The following is a 16,271-nucleotide window of genomic DNA, read 5'->3' as shown; positions in this document are numbered from 1 at the left end:
TCTCCAGACTGTACCATATACACACTCTCCAGACTACACCATATACGCACTCCAGGCTTTATTATGCCTCAACTAAGCTTGCACATACTTTTCTTTTTAATTTTTTCTTTTTTTATTTTTTCCTGTTCTTTTTTCCCTTCCCTTCCCTTCCCTTCCCTTCCCTTCCCTTCCCTTCCCTTCCCTTCCCTTCCCTTCCCTTCCCTTCCCTTCCCTTCCCTTCCCTTCCCTTCCCTTCCCTTCCCTTCCCTTCCCTTCCCTTCCCTTCCCTTCCCTTCCCTTCCCTTCCCTTCCCTTCCCTTCCCTTCCCTTCCCTTCCCTTCCCTTCCCTTCCCTTCCCTTCCCTTCCCTTCCCTTCCCTTCCCTTCCCTTCCCTTCCCTTCCCTTCCCTTCCCTTCCCTTCCCTTCCCTTCCCTTCCCTTCCCTTCCCTTCCCTTCCCTTCCCTTGTCACAAAAATTGTAAAGCAAAAGAGAACCATGGAGCAGGCAGGAGGACCTCAAAAACTTTCTTTAAATCAGACAACTGTCATCACCTGTGGGTTGTGGGGAATTCAGGACTTCCATTGCCATCAGTGGGGCTTGCACCAGGTGACAATCTCTCTCATTTCAGTACAATAACTCTCAGGAGTGATGCAATGCCTCTGGGTAGTGAAAATGTGTGGACAGAGATGGTGGGATGAACCTTTCTGGCTCTGAAGCTGGTCACTGGGGACGTGTCTTTGCCTGAGGATGACAAGCTGGCCCTCTGTTAAGGACACTTAAAATGAGGAGTGGATAAATAAATGGCAAACGTGGAGGCTTGCACAGAGAAGCTTGGGTGGAGGCAGCCCCAGCCCACCCCAGGTCAAGGCCAAGCTCTGCTCGCTTGTGCTAGGATGGGAGAGCAGAGCCTGGAGCTCCACCACAAGCTAAATTAAGTCACGGGGAAGCCTGGAGGATTGGTAGCCTGATGCTGGGGCAGGAGAGGAGGTGAGTCCAGCTCCATTCATCCATCCATGTGCTTTGTGTGTGTGCCCACAGCTCCTTCAGCTTGCCAGAAATTGGTGCTGTGGGTGGGCATTGTGCTGGGAGGAGAGTTTTCTGGCTCCTGTGGCTCTTCAAATGGAAAAGGATGATATCCTAAATGTTTCAAGCCACAGGGACTCGTTGTGTGCCTGGGGTGGAAGGGAGAGGACAGGAGGATGCAGACTCCCAGCCTTCCCCAGCCCCTTCACCCATTTCTTTGCTTTTATGCAGGCTGCACTGATCGGCTCTGAATTAAGAGAAGCAAAGGGCATGGGGGCCAGTTTTAAAATTAGACCTGTAAGGAGCCCTTATCTCCAGCTAGGCTTTATCAGACGGGCAGGCAGGCCTTATCCCATCCTATAATCCCCTCTTCTGGAGGCCCTTGAACGCCAGCGACAACAAAAATGTGCTGTGTCGAAATCGTCGCCTGAGGAAACGTGAATTATCACACGAGGAGGGACGGGTGGAAAATGCGGCGGTGGGTTCAGCCCCCATCCTTGCCTGTGGTCACATTTCTTCAGCTGAAAATTGCTGCAAGTTTTGGAGAAACTGCAACGTTTTGCATCTCCCCTCTCTGGCCGGCTCGCTGTCTGCAGGGCATGGAGGGATTATCTTGTTGGTAGCCCCCTTCAAAGAGCTCATTAATGCCACCAGGGGGATTTTTTTTTTTCTTATAATAATGCTGGTGTTGTTTCAAGTCCGGTTGTATCCGATTCTTAATGTTTTACTTCAGATCAGGTGCTGGAAACGTTTGATGTGGTGCCAGCCAGAACCCAAAATGTTTTCTGCAGAGGGAAGGGCCGGAAAGGACAAATCCTACCCTGAGACGAGGGTCCTGAATGGAAGCTTCATGCCCAAATGGCCTCAAAAGAGAAGGATTTGAGTCTTATGCTTGGCCCTGAGGCATACTCAGAATTGAAGAATGGTTTAGATTTAAAGGCAGCTGCGGGTCCCTGTGGAGCCAGCCCTGCTCCAGCAGGGCCACCCCGACCAGGGCACCACGTCCAGGCAGCTGCTGGAGATCCCCAAAGAGGAGTCCCCAGCCCCTCTGGGAAGAATGGGAATGGGATTGGGAATATTTTCTCTGGGAATGTTTTATTTTTATTTTTTTTGGTCTTGGTGTCTCTCCAGGTTTTGTCCTAGCTGGGGTGCTGTGCGCACCCTGTAGGCTTCCTCCAGCCTGAAGGTGAAAATCAGCCTGCTCATGAACTTGCCTGAGTTTTTGGTGATTAACCATCTCCTACAAGCTTGCTCCTGCTTCAGATGCTCAGTCTGGGTCAGCAGTCCACATCATCAGAGCTGATGATGTGAAGATTTCCACCTCTCTCCACTGAAACATGGGTTATGAAGCAATTGTTTGCTTACAGAGCAGCTCTTGGATTCAGTAACTCGAACTAAAGTGCTTTGTACAGACTCTTTGCATTCACACTCCCTCGGCTTCTATATTTTTAATGAGCTCCTGACATTTTTACTCTCTCCCTCTCTGCTGCAGGGATGCGTCTGTGATCTGCAGCCCGTATGCTCTGCAGCTATTGCGACTGATTTCCAGGTGTCCCGTAGATAAAGCGGTGTAAGAGCAGTAGGATCCACATCCATAGACCCCCCCAAACCCAGAGCCTTCAGCATGTGTGCCTTGTAAAGCTCATTGTACATTTCCAGGGCTTTGTAAACGGCAAACTGTGGCTGTCAGAGGAGCCGAGACGAGTAATCTCTCTCCCCTCCTGCTGCCTTCCCCTCCGTGTTGTGATCTGATGGATAAACCAGCAATATACAAGGATAAGCAGTTAGTCCACAATTTCTCTTAATCACCTTGGGTAACGGGTGGTGTTGGCTTGGTTTCCTTTTTATTTTATATTATTCTTTTTTGAAGAAGGCGTTACACTGTTTTGCTTCTCCTCCACTGTTTGCAACTTGGCTTTCACCAGGAGGGCTGAGAAATGCCTCCTCTGGGCTTCGTGGGTAATTGCCTAATCAAAACCCCAAGGAGAAGAGGGAGAAAAAAGGAGAGGGAACTAGCCCATGTTGGCTACTGTAAACAGCTCCCTCAGCGTCCATCATTCAAAGATGTACTGTGGTCTCATCCAGCGTGTGAAGACATAACGTCGTCTCCTCAAGCTCCTTCTGCAGTCATCAGGCTCCTCCAGCAGCACAGAGCATGGCCTCACAGCAGCAATCTGCCTTTTTTAGCAGAAAACATTTTGGGATATTCTGCCAGATGTGGCCCAAAGCTGCATTTGTGGTCCATGGTCCAAGAAAATAAGTCCTTGGGGACTTTGCTTGGCCATCTGCTCACCAGTACCAAAACTCCTCTTCACCTCCTGCTCCCCTGTGCCTGTCCCAACAAGAGTAGTGGGAAGGGAGTCAGAGGAATACCCTGTGGGTAGGGTATGGGATGGGAATCCAATCACTATGGATTTAATTAGGATGTGAAAAGCACCAGCTGCCCAGAGAGGGGTTGGGGGCTCCTCCTTGGGGATCTCCAGCAGCCGCCTGGACGTGGGGCTGGGCCCCCTGCTCGGGGTGGCCCTGCTGGAGCAGGGCTGGCACCACAGGGACCAGCAGCTGCCTGACACCACCAGACACTCGGGAATTCAGGGATTCCCATAATCTATTGGCACAGGTCTGGTTAAGGTAAGAGGGCTGCTGCCAGTTCCTGAGAGCCACCTCTGGAGGTCAGGCAGGAATGCTGGCAGATCCAAACTAAAAAGAAGAGTTTAGCTCCTTTGCAGGGGCTTTTGGTGCCTTCTGCTGGGAGAAATCTCAGCAAATACTTAGATGTTGCAGTAGGAAGACAAAATATCAAGCTTTTCCATGTGCATTTAGAAGGGATGGGACCTGAACTGAGGTGTGCTGGCAGCAGGGAGAGAAGAGAGACTTTGCTGTGCACAAATGCAATGGGAAGGAGCCCTGCTCAACCCCCCGAGGGGCTGAGGAGGGTGCTCTGCACCCATGACCCGTTATATCTGAATGCATGTATTAGCACTCATGCCAGCTGCAGTGTTTGTGCAACAGGGATGGATGCCTGCAGTCTGAATGACTCCAGCAGTGGGAAGCCACAAGTGACAACACTTGGCACGGCGGGCACATACTTGCAGCGGAGAGGTCACCACGGAGGGAGGAACGGCTGCCAGCCGGCGTTGCAGCCCCTTCAGTGCGAGGAGCCCTGTATAATTTGAATACTAATTCCCCGCCGAGGAGGTGACATTTTGCTTTTCTCCCGGAGCCTGTATGAAAGATCCCCTTGAGCACGCAGATGGAGCCTGGCCCACCCCGCTCAGCGGGAGCTGGAGGACGGGCTGTCTTCGTGGGCAGCCTGTTTGCCGAGGGGGACAACGCTGGCATCTCCTTCAAACGGATTCCACTCGCTCCAGCCTCCTTTTTAATGCCCGCTTTGAGCTGTAAAGAAGTTAAAAATCCTTGGGCGCTCTTTCTGGAAGGACACACTGAGCGGAGTGGGCTTCCAGCTCCCGTCCAAGAGCGGAGGGACCCTCAGACAGAGTGGGTTTGTTTCATTTGAAGGATGTGTGCCTGGATCACACCCAAGCGAGACAAAGACAAATATGCAAAGTGCATTAGGACAGAAATGAAAGCGGCAGTGGGTCACGGCTTTCCCCGCACTGGATAGTCTGAAGATCTAAGGCATCCCTCAGATTAGTTTGCAAGGAGCACCGCAGACCATCAACCACCCCTCAGCCCAAATATTTGATGACTCCAGCTCTCCCAAGCTATCCCATTCACACGTTGCCAGCTAGTTTGCACAAAAGGCTCCATGAAATCTGAACAGAACAAAGTATTTGCAGTTCTTGAGCTTTTTAACTGGAGTTTTTAAAGTCACAAGTGTGACAGTGAGGGTTAGCTCTGCTTGTACATGTCCCTTCGACGTGACCGAAGCTTTCTCTCTGCCTCCTGTCAAATATATTTCCTATATCTCCTACTCCACAGACCTCTTGGGCCTAGAAATTCTGTGATTCTGTGAAGTTGTGTCCTATGCTATTTGCAGGTAGAGGGACAGCTGAGGCTCACATCTCTCCTGTTTAACCGTGGTGCTGGCAAGCCATTTAAAACCTGGGCCTGAGATGGGCTGGACTTTGTGCTTTGCTTTCAGTGTCTTATTAGCTTTTTAGCTGGAAAGAGTGTGTGAAAGGCATTGAACAAATCAGGAATCCTAACAGTACCACATTTAGCTCCCCTTTACTCTCTGCTGGAAGGAATAGCCTCATGTGGTAGAGATGAAATCTGCATTTTAAAGTCTGTGCTGATTACTTTTTTTTTTTTATTATTTTATTTTTTTGTCTTACAGAAGTCCTGAAGCAGCAGATTTCATAACTGGTTATTTGCAGGGCCTGTAAATGGAAATTTGTTGAAAAAGTTAGCTAGAGGGGAAAGGCTGCCTGCACAGCTGAAAAATATGCCACCTGCAAGGGTGTAAATTGTCCCTCCAAGGCATGACTCTGTATAAAGCTTGTAACACTTTAAAATGCATATACCACATATTGGCTAATCATAGAATTATTGAATGGTTTGGGCTGGAAGAGACCTTAAAGACCACCCAGTTCCCAATGGGCAGGGACATGTCCACCCAGCCTGGCCTTGGGCACTGCCAGGGCTGGGGCACGCCCAGCTCCTCTGGGCAGCCTGGGCCAGGCCCTCAGCGCCCTCAGAGGGCAGAATTTCTTCCCAAGGCCTCCCCAAAGCCTCCCTCCTGCCAGGCTCCAGCCACTGCCCCTCGTCCTGTCCCCACAGCAGAGCTGCTCCAGCCCCTGAGCATCCTCGCGGCCTCCTCCGGGCCTGCTCCAGCAGCTCCGTGTCCTTGTGCTGGGCCCAGAGTTGAACGCAGCGCTGCAGGGGGGGCCCAGGGGGACAATCCCCTCCCTCGCCCTGCTGCCACGCTGCTGCTGCTGCAGCCCAGGGCACGCTTGGCTTTTGGGGCTGCCAGCACACGGGGTCAGCTTGTGGTTATCAGGAGCTGGTTGCCTCTTCTTCCCCTGGTGGTCTTGGGGTGGAGAATCAACTCCATTTCTCACCCACTAGGCGAGACTTCTCCAGATTTTATTGAACTTATTAATGCTTTGGATGTGGTCTTCAGCATATGACTTGTGTGTGAGGAGGAGAGTAAGAGTTTATATGTACTACAGAAGGAAGCATTAATTGCTTTTCTATGTCACAGAGCTTTGGTGTTGGACCTGCACACCTAAATGTGCAAGGCTGGAGGTTTACCAAGACCCTGCACTCCCAGAGGCTGTGTCTATGCTACAACCTTTAGATGGCAGAGTTATCATGCTTGGAGATGTAGAGAGCTTCAGAACTTGAGTTGGTAAAGGCTTAGTGAGCACCTAGATGAGCTTCTCCATGGGCAGACGTCGATGGGTGGGTTGGAGGAACATCTACGCCTGGCAGCACAGTGAACTGGAGAAGCTGTCCCATGGTTGGGATCACCTGGTGTAATGACCATACTGATGGGATGCTTCTGGGGTAAAGGCAACCAGGTGGAAGCACATCCACATTGAGAGTGGCTGCTGTTGTCAAAGACAACGCCTGACTGACTTTACCTTCCAGCGGTGGATGGGACATCCTAAACCACAGGCTGAATCCTGTTCCCTCACCCTTTGTGCACCAAAACCTCATCTCCCCATGCAAGGCATGCAGGAAGGGTTTCTGCTCTTTGCTGATGTCTTTGTCCAGGCTGCAGCAGCTTCTGCTGTTTTCCTGCTTGTTTTACCAACCTCAGTAATAACGACCTACTTTTATTTTTTGTTTTCCCCTGGGTTAGCAACACCTCTTGGTTTAGCAACACCTGGAAAAGCAACTAAAGGCCTGCTCTGCCCATCTCTACCCTCACAGGTCAGTAATGGGCAGGTTTTATAAGCCCCAGGCTTACTCTCCAGGTACAAGTGGTGGTTATACGCCCTGCTTTTGCTTATGCTGAAAGGCTTTGGTCGTAGCATGAGCCCTCTTCTTTCTAACAAGTGGGCTGCATTCATCCCTAAAGCAGCTCCTCTCCGCTTGCTAGCCTGGAATTGCAACAGCTCATTTCTCATAAAATCTTATGAATGCACCCAACATCATAAACTCACTCTCTCAGCACTGAGCCACGGGAGCATGAGGGGACAGCAACACAGGGGGAAAAACGATCTCTTAAATGGAAAGACAAGATGTGCCTCTCTCTTGCACCCCCTCCACGTGCCCCACTCATTCTCTCACCCCCAGCTAGGTTTGGATCAGAAGCAGAGCACGTCTCTTGTTCCTTTCCAAGAGACAGACACTAGCTCAGTCCCGGACCCCTGCAGAGGAGGGGAGATTAACACCGCTCGGCAGTGCCAAACGGTGGGCTGGTTTTGCAACATGGGTCCTGTCCCATGGGGCTGGAGCAACAAGCAGAGCAGTGCATCATTTTGGAGTATTTATAGGTGGGCTGAACCCTACCCCGCAGCCCCTGCAAGGCTTCCCCACCCTTCTCATCCGCCTGCTGCTAACGCTTAAATTCGAAACAGTTGTCAAATGTTGTTTTATGGCTACAGGGGTACAGCCGGCTGTCTACCTTATCAGTGTAAAACGGGGAGCTGTCAAGTGGGTGGGAATGCAGGAGTGTTTTGGTTGAAGGTTTTCCTTTTTTTTTTTCTTTTTTTTTTTTTTTTTCAGTGCTCCTTGTTCCCCTCAGCCTGGCTCGGCGTTCACCGGGAATGGATCGGAGTGGGATGCTCTCAGCGTTGGTCCAGGGAACACTTTCTGGTCTGGTGAGCCGGGTAAGCAGTGACATCATTCCCATTAACGTCGGCTCCGTGGGGCTGCAATTCGTCAGGCACCTCGCTGGGAAAGTGGCGGGGTCCTTTGCGAAACGACGCTGAAGGAAATGCCTGAGCTGTAACCGTAAACAATAGAAATTGCTGTGCGTGTATCTTTATGATCTATATCTAATGCAAATGCTGACTGTCTCCAAGGCAGTAAAACATCACCCCCAGAGGAAATAATAACAATTATCTTACGTTACCCACAGCCAATGTTTCTGTTAAAGCTTAATATTTAAGAGCTACATAAAGTCGGCATGCATTTATAAACCAGAGTTTTAGCACCTATAGAAGACACATCTAAGCATTAACCAGCACTCCAAGAAGTCTTAATTGAATGGCAAATAAAGAGAATTACCTTTATAGCTTTGATAATCTCCACAGAGGTATTGACTATTGTTAGCAAAGGGGCTGGAACTCAGGGGCTCAATGCTGATACTATGAGATACTACCACACAGTCCTGGGCTCAGCATGTTTTGGTGGACATGTGTACCTATATTTAATGGAAGCAAGGTACTAACGGGGTAAATGAACTGTGATGTGCAGCTATGGGTCTGAAATGAAGAAATAACAGAGGTTTCAACAAATGGGTAATCTCCAGATGTACGTACGTGTTCATGCACACATAGAGTTGTTAAGGAGTTGGAGATAAACCTTGTTATTTCCCACATCCCACTACGGATGCCTGAAATTTCACTCTGTAAGCAGGTCTGTTAAGTTCAGGAGAAAACATGGACTTTCCCCTGCCTCAGAAACTTGGCTGCAGTGTCAGAGCCATGACTGCAGAGGAGACACAGAAGAGAACCTGACTCGAGAAAATTAAGTGCATATGATTTGGAGTCCTGGAGTCAAATTAGTTTCATGTGCAATTCTCTCAAAAACAACCAAGAATGACTTGGAGCCGTTCTGCCTGTAACAGTTGTTGGGACCTCTTTACTAGTAGCACCATGAACATCAAACCTTTCTGTTGAGTGGTCCTAACCCATTGCTTGTGGGCCAGATGCTGCTCACAGTCGTCTCTTATCAGTTATGCCTGGGGACAAGGAGAAACAGATGAAGTCAATAGTACTTGGGAGACACAGCCTAGCAGTGCCTGACTGCTGGCACTTTGAATTACTTGGATTAGCAGGACACTGAAGTCCTCTGATGGAGAGCCAGAGATATTTCAGTCTGGAGAACTCATGCAGCAGAGCCTTCCCTCCAATGGGCATGGAGAGGGGAGCAATTTTTACACACTTTTGGGGAAAAAAAATGGAAAATGAAGTCTGGTGGAGATAGTGAGGCAGAGACAGACTGAAGAAGTGGTGAGCACAGCAAGGTTTTGGCTTTTGAAGACAACCCCACCTGGATCCATCTTGCATCCAAAGAGGAAACACAATCCATCTTCAGGAGCAGGGGAGCATGGACACGCAATCATGGGATGAGAATAAATACCAACAAAAGCTCTTTGGTGTTTTCTAAGCTCCCACAGTCTGTTTTCTCCCCATTTGGATCCTTATTCCACCAACTCACTGTAAATGCTGTGTTTTAGAAAGGTCACAGCTTCCCCAAGGTGGGAAACATCAAGGGACTGAAATGCTAAGAGATGTAGGGGAGCAGTGCTGGTGAGGAAGTCCTGGTCTGGAGAGGGAGAAATGTCCAAACTGAGATAGGTAAGAATTGGAAACTGATGAAGGAGGGGGGAGAGAGGAGAATAAGAAAAACTGGAAAAAGGGAGAGAACATCCAACCTCCAATCATGACATTGTCCAAAGCTATACATGTAAATGACCCTCATGGCTCTACATCTCACATTTCAGAGCAGATTTTGAAGACAAAAGCAGGTCTTGGAAGAGCGGATTTTACCCTCGAAATTCAGGTTTGCACAATCTGTATATGTGTTTAAAAATAAAACTAAAAATAACACCACCAACAACAAAAAGACTAATGCTTTACTAATTAAGGCCCAATTGGAAATGATTGGTGTGCACTGGCAAGCTGCTGCTCCCAGAAAGAGCTGGACTGACATCTCTCCAATCGCTCACATGAGTAAGCACTGTGAAAGCACAGTTTGGCCTGGAAGAAGCTAATAAGCGCATAGATAAAATCTTATTTTGAAAGCAACAACAAAGGACCCGTGATTTACGTCTCAGCTGGTGACTTCATATGTTTTGCAGAGTTTCTCCAAAATATATCGGAATTCATAATTCATTTTTACAATGCATTAAATTAAAATAATAAATGTCAGGAAGTTTTTCGAGAGACTGAAAATCCTGTAAGCAGCGCTGGGCGATCAAAGCGGATTTTGACAGCGAGAGACTCCTGTTGACTTGGGGCTTTGGATCAGGCTTGACATTGGCAACAGAATGGACAACAGTGAATAAAAGCGTGCCTGTCAGACATGCCGGAGCTTGGGTAAATTGGAGCAGATTGGGAGCTAATTGCAGCATCTCGGAGCTGCGTGCTGCCTGGAGCCTTGCCGCTGCACGTGGTAGGACGCTGTTGCTCATCTAAATAGCAGCAGCCACGGATGAGCCAAGACAAAGGAAGTGATAGCAGAGGTGGAGGAGAGAGTGTGGATTAGAGGACTGGAGGAAAAACAACTTTCAGCGGGAGAAACCATTCCAAAACCTACATTTATGCAAGGGAGAGGACGATGGGGTTAAAGGCTGTATATCATTGCTGGAGTTTTTCCTTTCCTTCATGTTGGAAGAGTTATTATATCTGCGTGCTTCCGTTCTTTTCCTTACTGCAGGAATATATCACATGGTTCTCACCCAAGGTAATGTTTCATTTTTTCATGCTCATTAAGAGAAGCACAGGATAAAGCCAAACAGGTAACTGCCCACTGTGTCCCTAGTGCAGCTGCTTCAGATATTTATAAACCTCGTTGAGTCATCATGCAGAATTGGACAATGTTGTGCTTGTCTGTTTGCACCTACAAGGATATTTTTTGCTCCAAAAGGCCAGTCATGGTTGGTAGACAGCTAATGCTTCTGATACATCCTTGCTGCTGATGGGCACTTGCACTATCAAGCATAGGATGAACTTCACCTCCTTGCAGTTTAACCTACATGAAGTGTGATTTGTCCTACAGCAGTCACTGCTGTACTGCTTTATAGCCAAGAAAGAAAAGATGAACTATTAAATAAATCGTTTGTTTTGGTGCTATTTATGCAAGATTCTGGCTGTATACTGGTTGGTCTGATATCTCCACCTTTCATCAGATTCAAGCTTCCTTTGACATGCTTTTTCAAGATACAGCTCCCTAGATCTTCATGCAGAGCTCCACTCCCAACATCTTGGTGGCCCTGATGGGTTCATTCCTGCCTGTCACAATTCACCTGACGCAGACTAAACCCAGAGGTGGTTTCAGGTCCTGAGCAGAAGAGAAGAACCATAACCTACAGCCTTGGTAATCCAGCCCTGGATGTGGTCATCCTGTGCTGTGAGGGCACACTGCTGGCTTGTGGGGACTTTGTAGTCCACCAAGACCCCCAGGTCTACCCAGATGGTCCCAACCTGTGCTGCCACATGGGGTTATTCCACCCCAGATACCGAACGTAGAGAATTAAATTTCCCTACATTGAACTTCATGAGATTCCTGCTAATACAACTCTCTTCCTTATTTCTTTGACCTATCCTCTGGTGCATCAGCCACAACCTTGGAAGGACTGCTGAAAGGGCAGTGGTGACATCCTTTGGAAATGTTCACCACCTCCTACTCGATCAGCTGGGCTACACAACCTTAATGGCACCGAAGACTCCACGCAGTTTCAAGACGTCATCCAACCTGGGGCAAGATCTAAAGACCCATGTGGTGCTTTAATATCGCGCTGATTTATGGCTGGGATTGAGACTTTGTCCAAACTTTTACTCTATTTGTGTAAACCTTTCAGGCTGATTGAGAACTCTGCAAATGAAGTCTCTGACTTTTATTTAGACTTTTTGAAAATTGAGTTGTTCGCAAGTGACCCTACGTCTCACCTCGGAGTGGTGAAAATTCACAGCCATGGAGGGTGGATTCATGCAGACTGAGGGCTCGGTTTGTAGATCTGAATCTACAGATATTCAAAGAGATTTTCCCAGGGGAAACAGTCATATGTGGGTGATAAAAGTGAGTGAGTTTAATGTACTGAGAGCATATCTTCTTACTGCATTTGCTCAGACTGTCTGTTTATGATGAATGTAAAGCAGACCCAACAGCAGAGTTCAGACAAGGGTGTTCATTTATGTGCTGGGATTTCATGTCTAACAGGGCCTGTTAGGCTTTTGAAAAAGCAAAACAAGAAAAAACCCTTGCCCGTTTTTTTTTTTTTTTTTTTTTTTTTTTTTTCAAAAATGCACTACTGCACTACTCTTCATCTTTTGAAACATTGCAAAAAAAAAGAAGAAAAAAAAAAGAGGAAATTAATTATGTTATTTGTATTCTGTAAAGCCCCAGGAAGAACAGACAAAACTCCGTTTATATTGACTTCTGTGCAAGCAAATATAGCTTGTGTTGGACTGAATAGCCCAAGTAGGTGTTGTTATTCCTTCCTGAAAACACATCAGCTAAATCTCTTGCTGAAGCTCGTGTGCAAAGTCTACAGCAAAGCTGGAGCTGCAGGCAGAATTGCTCCGGCCAGGAAAACCAACACCAGATCAGATGGGTGGTGGGTGCCTGTGATGTGCGAGGGATAAGCAGAGAGCTGTCAAAAGGTTTTCAAGAAGGATCCATGGTGGTGTGGTGGGCCAGTGCTCCCTTGGTGCCTGGAGCCTCCTGCTGTTGATGTTCCTGGAGAGAGAAAAGGGGCAGAGACGTTGTTTTTTATTTTATTATTTTATTTTATTTTTTTATTTTTGAGGGCTGGCTTTGCAGCCTAGCCTATCTTTTTCTGGAATCAGTTAGCAGTCATAGCCGATTCCCAGATGTGTGGCTGAAATAATTTGGTCTTATTAATATTCAGATATAAGAACACTAGAAATAAACTGTGGTTTAGAAAGATGTTATGGGAAAACTATTGCAAGATTTCTTGCCTTTTTTTTTTTCCCCTGGAAATGCTTGTCCTGGACCTATCTGGAGGCAGGCTCCAGGTCATGATCATGGGTTGTACGTCCTGCACAGTGTGGAAGAGCAGCCCTCTCCCTGGTGGTCTCTACTCTGCTGCCCACGGGCCCTTCCTGGTGAGATAAAACCACTTCTGAGAAATTCCAGAAAGAGCCAGGACTGCAGTGGACACAGGAGAAGTTTCAGGACATGTTTGAGAAGCTGGACCCAAATACAGCCCTTGGGGCAGGAGGAAGCCAGGGGAGAAACTTCCCCAGCCTGGATCACCAACCTCTCTCCATAAGTCCTCATCTAATAAGCATCGCTAGAGATGCACTTCACTGGTGAACGGGGTGATTTCTCTATGTCAATTTAAGTTGCTAAAGCTTCGTAGGATTGAAGAGGCCTTGGATCTGCGAGCTGGTGTTATTAACAACAATAATTTATCACCTGGTTCCCCTCTTATTTTAAACAGGGACTTTTATCATCTCTTTCACCTCCTCGGCCCTTGGAGCAATTTGCCATTTGTCAGGAAGAAATAGGAGATGAAGCTGCTCTTCCTCGCATCGCAACTGCGGGGGCATTCCAGAGATGGATGGGAGCAGAGCAGGAACCGAAATAAATCTCCCCCATCCAAAGCCCCGAGTCCCACTCTCTCCTTAATAATAAAGAGATTTACTTCAAGCCTTTCCCAATAAAACTCTGAGTGTGCCTGTACGTTGTAGGTTGAAGGAAAACATATTTGCAACCTGAAAGCCGAGTGAGAAGTAAAACCTTGTAAGTTTGCCTCGGATAATTTGTAATCCCAGCCCCAGCTGTCTAACCTCGCCGATTTATTATGTCTTGCACCAACCGCTTTTGGGATTGGAGATGTATTTGTTTCCAGAAAAAAAAAAAAACAAAAACACGGGTTTTCACTGTGCCTTTGTGAGAATAAGACCCCATGGAGAGCAGGTCCATGGTTAGATATTAAAGACAATATTCTGGATGCAACCTCAAGCTGAGAAAGTCTGTAAGCATGGCCAGGGGAAGGACCCCTGATTTCCAACACCCTTTTCCTCAGCATGGGCCAGTGTCAGAAGTGAGTTGCAGGGACAGACGGCCCCTTTGATCTGTCCCAGTAAGGTCATTCCTGAATTCATATTCTCTTTGGTGTTCATTACAGCTAACACCACATCCAGGGAGCTTCACAGTTGTGAAGTCAAGATCTAGGAAGTGCTGATGTAAAACCAGATAATTTTGTAATTTCATTTCTCTTGATGAAGCTTAAGATGAGAAAATAATATTTCAGCCAGAGGCTCAGCTTCCACATGGACAATTTTAAACAGATTAATTAAGGATGGACTTTATTAGGAACTATCATTTTCAGAAATCTGCAGCAGAAGAAGGAAAGTGAAATGCAGCGGTCCTGAGCTCTGGATTTAATTTTCAGCCTGCTTTCCAAAAGAAACAATGTTTATCTGATCATACAATGTGTGGGTATACTTGTGTCCCCCTGCAGAGCTTTGAAAACCCTTGTCATTTTGTCCAGCAGAACAAAAGAGGGCTCAGAGATGTGAAGTTTGTGCAAATTCTGCAAAAGACTGGTAGAAGAGAGTTTCTGTAACAGAGCAAAGACTTGAGCACAGTTGTATTTCAAGATCCCAGAGAATACACATTAAAAAAATCTAATTTGGAGACGCCTGTGATAGGAAAACTTTCAGCAGAGCTTGGGGTTTATGAGACATGAAATAACACCAGCTTCCATGTGTCCTGCAGCTTGGGGAATGGCTCCTTTCATCGGGGCAGCAGCTCCAGAGGATGAGGTTTCCATCATGCCCATCTGCAGCTACTTTGGGGTAGATCTGGGCCAGATCTGGGATGTCCCATCCCATAGCCAACACAACCTCATCTAGAAGTGGGAGAACCCCAAACCACCTCCCTGTCCTCTGGGCTCAGCCGTCTCAATGGGTATGAAGGCAGCTGGGGGTTTGGGAGCTTGGTTTCTCTTCCCTTTTGGAGACACTTGGATTTTGATTTCACGTTCAAACACACATCCCAGCAGGATTTTGAGTCCGTTGGGTCTCCTCTTTCCTCAACTGCTCCTGCCTGGTGCAGCGATGCCTGCTGAAGCCCAGGGAAGGATGAATTACCCTCCAGCACATGGCGTCAGTGGAGGCTGAGCATGCCTTACTGGCAGCTTCAGAAGTGTTTGTAGGATGATTTGTATGGTTATGCTGGAAGCAGTTGAGGGAAGCAGCTTACAGAAGGTATGCTATTATTACAGGATGCTTTTTTAAGCTCCATTTGGGTACTTTTTACCATTTTCTACCAGCAAGGGATGAGCCCCAGCAGCTGATTGTTATTTACTGGAGTGCATGGTGGAGTAATGAGGAGGAGGCATCAGGAGGGGTTCAGCAGGTTGGAGTAGCAGACATCCTGCAATCTGCCTTCTCCTTTTCCCCAGGTATTCTGCAGGGCCTTGTCAAATCGCCATCACTTCTGCCCACACAGGCATTACAGGTGAAGAACGAAGTCCTGAAGAGCACCCATGGTGTCAAGACCAACTTGTGAGCTGAAACATCTGAAACCCATCGCCTCAGGCTACCTGCGAATTTAGGGGATGTCATCATTAGCGTTAGGTCAGAGGTTGGACTCGATGATCTTGAGGTCTCTTCCAACCTAGAAATTCTGTGATTCTGTGATTCTGTGATAATCTCATGCTCATCTTCCCTCATGAATAAAGCCTTGAATTCTTTGCTTTTTAGGTTTTCCACATTTCCATCCACAACATTGGATTTGTTTTTGTGTCACGGAGGTGATGCCACCTCCCTTGCTTGGATTATCTGGGAGCATTTAAGGGTGAAGATAACAACCCAGGCATTGTCCTCTCCCGACCAGAAACTGGAGCTTTTCTCCTGCCCCAGGAGGGGAAGGAAATCTTGAGGGGAAGGAGCTTGAACCAACACTGGTGTCAAACTCATCATCTGCGCCTCAGTTCCCCATTCATAAAGGGAAGAAATGAGGACTCACACCTTGCTACGGGGGAAAACGACCCAGCGGAGGTAGCCAGTGAGTGAATTCTGATTTCTCACATCTGCTGCACATACTTGCAGCCTGGCCAATGCGTTGCTCCTGCCAGCGCCGAGGAGGAAGGCATTGCTGCTCAGAGGCTCGAATACCCAGCAGGAAACAGCTCCTGACCTGCAGCCCTCAGGCTTCGAGTGGGTAAGGCGTGCAAATGGGGGGCACAGCTCTGCCATCACTTGGCTCCAGCTGGAGGAGTGGAGGTGCCTTAGGAAAGTGTTGTTTTTTCCTGGAGATTTCTGAGCAGAAGGACATCAGCGTGGTGCTGTGCATCCAGGTAGGAAGTCTGACCAATGGGTCTGGGTGTGCTAAGGGTCTGAAAACCCTGGACAAAGATGTCGAGTCCTTTCATTATAGAAGGTTTAGGAGATTTTGAGTCCTCCTGGACAACCCTTCTAGAGGAGAGGAAA

At 47.8% G+C, this 16,271-nt stretch overlaps 1 long non-coding RNA gene across 1 annotated transcript; it reads left to right on the top strand.

The window, feature by feature from the left end:
- Window positions 1–607: 607 nt before the first annotated feature.
- LOC137861743 (uncharacterized) lies at window positions 608–3,279 on the top strand. Its single transcript, XR_011099832.1, has 2 exons — window positions 608–966; window positions 1,234–3,279. It is a non-coding gene; the product is annotated as an uncharacterized lncRNA (long non-coding RNA).
- Window positions 3,280–16,271: the final 12,992 nt, after the last annotated feature.

Source organism: Anas acuta, chromosome 1, assembly GCF_963932015.1.
Source record: "Anas acuta chromosome 1, bAnaAcu1.1, whole genome shotgun sequence".
Lineage (NCBI taxonomy): Eukaryota > Metazoa > Chordata > Aves > Anseriformes > Anatidae > Anas > Anas acuta.
The sequence above is the reverse complement of the archived record's forward strand: the minus strand, read 5'-3'. Positions and strand labels throughout refer to the sequence as shown.